Source organism: Aplysia californica, unplaced genomic scaffold (genome assembly GCF_000002075.1).
Source record: "Aplysia californica isolate F4 #8 unplaced genomic scaffold, AplCal3.0 scaffold00242, whole genome shotgun sequence".
NCBI classification, from domain to species: domain Eukaryota; kingdom Metazoa; phylum Mollusca; class Gastropoda; order Aplysiida; family Aplysiidae; genus Aplysia; species Aplysia californica.
This window is the reverse complement of record NW_004797512.1, coordinates 445,649-453,013: the sequence shown is the minus strand read 5'-3', so window position 1 is coordinate 453,013 and position 7,365 is coordinate 445,649.

Here is a 7,365-nt window from a genome sequence, read left to right as displayed (position 1 = left end):
CCCACCCCCCAAAACAACAACTAACAAACCCAGTACAAACACAAACAAACAAACCCTTCGGCATTGAGACAGAGATCAAGAGGACGTCAGATTAAAATAAAGCAATAATTCCCAGATTGCCTGAACGCCCCCTGAAGACGCTTAGCACAGCAAGGGGAACTACTTTCCTGTCATTCCCCTTCCAGAGGAAATAGAAAACCATAAAATATTCGATTGTCTCCCTTAGTTCCAGAAGCTTTTAACACCTTCACTTTTCACTCTCGCAAGGGCTTCTGAGGTGACATAAATAGAGCTTGGGCAAGAGGTCATTCAAAAGGAAGCCAGCCCGTTCTTTTTGTACTTGACGTCTTTTTTGTGGTTATAACTTGAGGTTACTAACAACAAATAATTGTGCAGAGCAGTTTGTATGAACAGACTTTGTAGCGATGTTCGTGGTGTAGCAGTTAGGCTGCAAGTGTTGTACGCAGGAGACCTGAGTTCGATTCCCGAGTCCCTGCTCGTACTTTGTATCGAGTATCTCGGTGTACCTGCTGAGATCTTGTATCTCTCTCAGCACAGGTTGGACCTGACACACAGAGTTGGAAACCAGCCTCCCTATTGATCTTTGCTTCGATGGAGGCATAAAAACACACCTAAATTTAAAAAAAGGAAACTTCATATGTGAAGCAGCGTGGTGGAATCAGGCTCTCGTCAAAATAATCAAAGAGAAGAAACTTGCATTTTTCCGCAGGTTTGTGAATTTTTTTCACATTTTTGTTTTTTGGCTCAACACCTTTCATACCCATTAAAGAACTCATTTTATGTGTGGATTTTTCTGAAAAACGTTGATTAAAGGTACAAAAATGTAAATTTTTAGTTACCACGGACTCTTAAGCTAAGGAAATAACTAATCTTTATGGCCATTTTCTCACTAATTTTACCTCTGAAAATAGGTGAGCCCCACCTCCTTCTTTCGCAAATATCTCGGCTTGTAATCAAGATAAATGAATACTTTTTCATCCAAATGAAGTCAAGTAAACAAGCTTTAAGATGATACCAATAACTGTACATGCCCAAAAATTGACGAGAGCCTGATTCCACCACGCTGCCTCACATATATACCTTCCAGGAGCAAAGTCACGATTAATTGTGTTGTCTCATATTTTTGAATACCTCTGCATTCTTATAAATAAATTTATGAATACATCTTTTAAATAAGTCCATCAGCAATGTTGGCTATTTATAATCATTCAAATCCCCTTTTCACAGCGTTATTCACTTACCACCATGTCTCGTCACCATTAAGTATATCACTATAGTATTACTGTATTTACCTTAGTGTTTTTATATAAACCGGTAATATGCTATAATTTTGCGACGCGTTCAGAAAAATGAGATGGACATTTGTTTAACGTAAAAACAGGGGAGCGTACTTAATTAAGACCACTATGAGTCTTTCAGAATCTCCTGCCTCAAACTGTACGCAACCATTCGCTCGTTCATCCAATCACTGTTTATCCCCTCTTAAGATGATAGTAACCTAAGAGTCAATCGAGTGTCTTTAGACATCAGCAAAGAAGGAGCCTGCCCTCTCAAAAATTTTGAAAAGATTTTAAAATGGAGAACTTTTGAGCCCTGTGGCAGAGAGGGATAACGCTCTCTTAACCCTAAAAGTTGATGACATAGTCTCATCAGTGATACAGCTATCTATGCGCTCACTGGACCTTCGTATGGAATGTCTTGCTTTCTGCAACAGCTTGGGGTGATCTACTTGTAGAGTTCTGTGTGTTTTCATTGACGGGATATGTTCGAAATTCGCTATCCTTTCACATCCTCCTCTCTCTCTCTCTCTCTCTCTCTCTCTCTCTCTCTCTCTCTCTCTGTCTCTCTCTCTCTCTCATTCTCTCTGTCTGTCTCTCTATCTCTCTATCTCTCTATCTCTCTCCCTCTCTCTTTCTCTCTCCCTCCAACTTTCTCTCAATATCTCTCTAACTTCCTTCCTTTTTTCCTTCAAACCCCAGCCAAAAAAAGATGTATCAAATCCACATGACTCTCCAGTCTGTTGTTACTCCTTGAAACAAAAGAAACGAGATAAAGTGAGAAGAGCCTGGATCGAAGGACTGGACACAACGTTGGAAGCCAGGCAGCTGCATCACAAAGGAAGTGCTGGACTGGAATCTCCAACATAAGGGATCAAGGAGAAGGCAATGCGGAACCCGGGGGGGGGGGGTGGCACGTTGATTAATGTACAGGAAAATGAAAAGACACTGAATTATATCACGAAGCTAGACAATGATAGGGAAAAATTTGAAAATATTTGTCGGTGCTCTGTACTCTAATCCAGACTGATGATGATGACGATGATGATTTTGATGATGATGTTGATGATGATGTTGATGATGATGTTGATGATGACGATGATGATGACGATGATGATGATGATGATGATGATGATGATGATGATGATGATGATGATGATGATGATGATGGCGGCCAAAGAAATATTCATGACATTTGTATTTAGTTGCGTTCTCCCCAGTGTTAATCCGGCTCTGACAGATGCTACCACTGGGACACTTTTCGAAAGTTGCAGTGACAACAACGCACAGATAACGCTTGAAAAATACCTAGCCGTGACAGGGGAGACAACTGTAAGTCTTGTTCCGGGAAAGGAAAAAACCTAGAAATAAAACTCTTTGCTTCCCTTCTATCCTGACGCTTTGAGTCGTGGCTTTTTATTTCCTCCAGGGAGCGTGTAAAACAGGAATAGGGGGCTGTCTAGGGGAAATTAAAAAAACGAAGTGACTATTCCCAGTGACACTGGGGATAAGTACAGAAACTATTCCCAGCGACAACGGAACTCTTTTGCTTAAAAGAAATCAGAACTCTTTGCACTGTAGACTCTCTTCTTACTTCAGTTCAGTACTTTTGTTCTCTTCTCTCTCTTAGGGCTTAGACGTAACCGTAGAATAGATCTGGATCTAGAAGAAAGAAGAATCGGGAAGAATTTCTACCTGTCCTGTACCGTTGTCTCCAAAACCCGTATGGAGATCTAGAATCTAGATCTAGATCTAAGCGTACATAAATTACGACGGAATAACAAGCAAGCCCAGAATGATCATTCCTTTTTCTTAAAAAAAAATTCTTCTACTCACACTAGAATCTATTTTTAGTTTAGTTAGATATAGTATCTAGAATCTAGATGTACATTATATATAGTCTAGTATTTAGTAACCCATCACCATCATGCGTGTAGATCAGTGTGGGAACAATAGAGCTAATGGACCTGTCTGTTCTCAGTGTCACTGGGAATAGTTTCTGGGCCTATCCCCAGTGTCACACTGGGATTAGTGCTTCATAAAAAAATACTGCCTGCTGTCATACCGCTGTTTTGCTGGCCTCTCAGTTGAAAACGTCATCACTTTGCCTGGTCTAACTCCTCTTCGCCCTCCTCCATCATCTCCTCTTTCCCCTCCCCTCTTCTCCTCTCCTACTTCCTCGTCCACAGTTAACTTTAAAACATCATGGCTTTTTGCAGGTCACTAATGACTGGCTGCACCAATTTTCATCAAACTTTTACTAATAAGTTTGTCTTAATAATTTATAAGTAAATTTTAATGGTTCTGGACTGAGTATGGTTCTTGATGGAGTCTTCATTTGTCTCTGTTGAAAAATAATCTATAGAATAAAAAATATGATAACTTACAGAGTGACTCGTATCATTTCATCATACTTTGTATTTTAAAGGTACAAGAGGAAGTTGATTTTCTTCCTTTCTCTTTTTATGTGACTCTCTGCTTGTGCACATTTTTAGGTTTTGTGAATTTCCAATTATCATGTATTCAAAAGGAATTTTGCTTGTTTGAACCAAAGAATTTAAAACAAAAGCTGTACAGAATTTATGATATGAGTTACGGTGGTAGGTCATGATTTATCTTACGAGGGAAATTGCCAATATGTAAGCACGAGTTTCAAAGAGTGATTGCAATGATTACATCTGTCAATTTCCCAAGTAGGAGAAATCATTATCTTCCACCATAACTAATGTAAAAAAATAAGATGCCATACTGATATCAGCTGACGAAAACGTTATGGACGAAAAAGTGAAAATTAACTAGTCAAGTGGTCAAGTGGTCTCACTCTCACATGAAAACAACATTTTCAAGCCAATCGAAGTCAGAGTGAGGATTGGAAAAAAATCTGGATCTTTTTTTCTAGTTTTAGCCACACTCATTGCACAGGCCTATTATGCTATTCATATGTCTCCTTCCACGAAACAACCCCCCCCCCAAAAAAAAACACACAAAAAAAACAAAACAAAAAACCCCAAACAAAACAACAACAACAACAACAACAACAACAACAACAACAACAAAAATCAACAAAACAACGAAAAACAAAAACAAAAACAAAAAAAGCCAATACAATAATAACGTTAACAAAGGCAAACCAAGCAGGCACTCGATTAAAGAAAAGAAACCTGCCATTGCTGGAATTGAACTCAAGTCTGTTTGCGACAATTAAGAGCCTAACTGCTACACCACAGACACCGGTCTATACGCTTGTTTTTAACTCGGGTTGTCAGTTCTTCATCAGTGATGCGCTCTTTGTTACTGATTCTCCACTAAGAGCTTATTCGGAGACCATCTGGACAGTGTTTATCCTCCCCCCGCCGTCACTCTGTCATACCCGGCGCCTCAGGCAGAAATATTGGCTTGACCTCGGAAAGAAAAGAGTCTGGCTTTTTTCACTTATGACTATGACAATGACAATGACAATGACAGGACGATGTTAATGGTCTTATTACCCATGTTAGAGCACAACAGGAAACTGGAATAAATTCCAGACTCGCTGGTTGTTTCGCATACTCTTTTGTTGAAGGTTCATAACAGGGAAATTGCAACTACAGAAGTAGACAGTGCGGCGTCCGCGATATAGTGGTTAGGCGTCTTTAATAATAAGGTCGTTAGTTCTTTTTTAAAAAGTGTATGTGTTTTTTCAACCTCCATTTACACGTTCAGAACATTCAGGAAGCAGGCTTCTAGCCCTTCTAGCCCTACCTGTCAGGACCAGTTGGGGCAGAGAGGGACACAACTCCCCGTCATGAAGACTAAGATACTTCATCAATGAGTGTTTCTCCCTCTTCGGCATTGGAGCACGGGTGTCCTGCGTGTGGTCGTGGGTTTGAATCTCGCCAGATACCCTACGATGTGTAAACAGGAAAGATACTTTACACGGATTTTCCTCATGTCATCTAGGTGAGAATGTATACGGTTATAGACAGCGAAAGATCTGGTCAGTGTTTGAGAGTGTCTTATCCACAGCTTGCACTGTATGCTTCCCTGCATGCTAAGGATGTTTTTGAGTCGTATTCTAAGCCCCCCCCCACACACACAATAAGAGTTGGGAAGCACCTAGAGCATGCAGTAGAGCGTTGATATCACGAAGAACTGGGGTCCGTGATCCTTTGCTCGAGATGTCACTCTGATTTTTTTGTGTAATTGTTTTACAGAGCTCGCAACTGCATAAGGTCATATAAACGCGCAGGACACATTCAACATTTTCAGTGAATTTTGCCGAAGCCTACTTTTATCCTTTTTGGACCCCCCAAGGGATCTTCATCGTTCCCAACTTGTACAGAGGACCTTCGATATTTTTCGCCCATGTCCGAGAAGGCTAGGTGTGGATCTTTCTTACCATAAGATCAGGGGTGTGGCGAAGGAGTAGCAGTAGAAAGGGTGCAGAAAGAGTCAGGAGCCGGGGGAGGTGAGGGGGTGGGTGCAGAATGTGGAGACGAAAGCAGACAAAACGACATTATTAGAGAGCAGGAAAGAATGTGAAAAGAGAACATTTTAGTGACGATAATTTTCCTTCGCTTTCAGGATTCGAACCCGCGTCCTATTGAATGAGAGGTGACCACCTTAACCTCTAGACCACGAGAAAAACTCTGAAAAAAGAACGAAACAATTCACTTTCTCCGCACCGTCGCCTCATCTTTCCACCACCTCCCCCCTCCCCCCTGCCTAAAGTACTACATGTATTGCTTGGTTGTGTTTATGATGTCATTGTGTGCATTGGTATTGATATTACTCATAAACACTTAATCATAAACTACCTCCATTTTCTAAGAGAGCTCTAGACGTTGGACATCATTTAGTGAAATTGGTAACTCACGTGACATTCAAGCGCATACAATTATTCATATTCGTCTACTAAACACAGACATTTGTGACAGACATATTAGGACTTGCTTCTTGCAAACTTTTTAGTTAGTATTTTTTAAATCTCTTCCCCAACCTTGAGCTCTCTAAATCGCACCAGGAAACGTTTGCTTTAAAAAAAAAAATGTATGCCAATTTCAAATCCCCATTGACAAAAATTAGATAATTTAGGAGATGGGTTTTCAACTCTGCTTGTCAAGGCAAACCCAACTGGAAAGACCGATATATTTGATAAAAATTCTCCCTTCATGGGAATCGAACTACGGTCTTCTGTTTCGACGTCGAAGCGTCACACCGCTACACTGTAGAAGTCACTTCTCTAAAAGCCTTGGTCCAACTGTCACCGACTGGACTAAACGGGATACAACATCCCTGCATGAGATAGGCACAGCTAGCTGTTGAAACATGACATTTTGGGACTCGAACTCACTTCGTCAACGTCAAACATTTACACCCCAGACGCCGATAGAAGACATTATGTCTCAGTGTAAGAGTTTACGGCACTTTAGTAAAGTTGTTTACGGCACTTGCAACAAGACACAAATAAGTCATAGAGTGATGGCGATCAGAGGTGTTACAAAGGAGTTACAAGTGCACACAAAGGAAAGCAGGAGGAAGAGAAAATGACGATAGACCTATATGTTTGTTAGGAAAGAAGGAGCGCTCGCCATTCATCCATCACGAAGGAAGTTTATAATCAAAACGACTTGTTGTGGGTAACCAAAACATACCATTTGTGTCTTTATTGTTTGATAGTATCTGGCATAAAGCGGATTCCACGCAGCCAGGAAACAAAGATGTTCATCCGATAATACGACATAATATGTGGGGCAGCGTGGTGGAATCAGGCTCTCGTCAAAATAATCAAAGTGAAGAAAGTTGCATTTTTCCGCACGTTAGTGAATTTTTATCAAATTTTTGTTTTTTTGGCACAACACCTTTCATGCCCATTAAAGAACTCATTTCTGAGTGGATTTTTCGGAAAAGCTTTGATTAAAAGGCATACAAATGTAAATCTTCAGTTACCACGGACTCTTAAGCTAAGGAAATAACTAATCTTTGGTGGCCATTTTTTCACTAATTTTACCTCTGAAAACATGTGACCCCCACCTCCTTCTTTTGCAAATATCTCGACTTGTATTCAAGATAAATGGATATTTTTTCA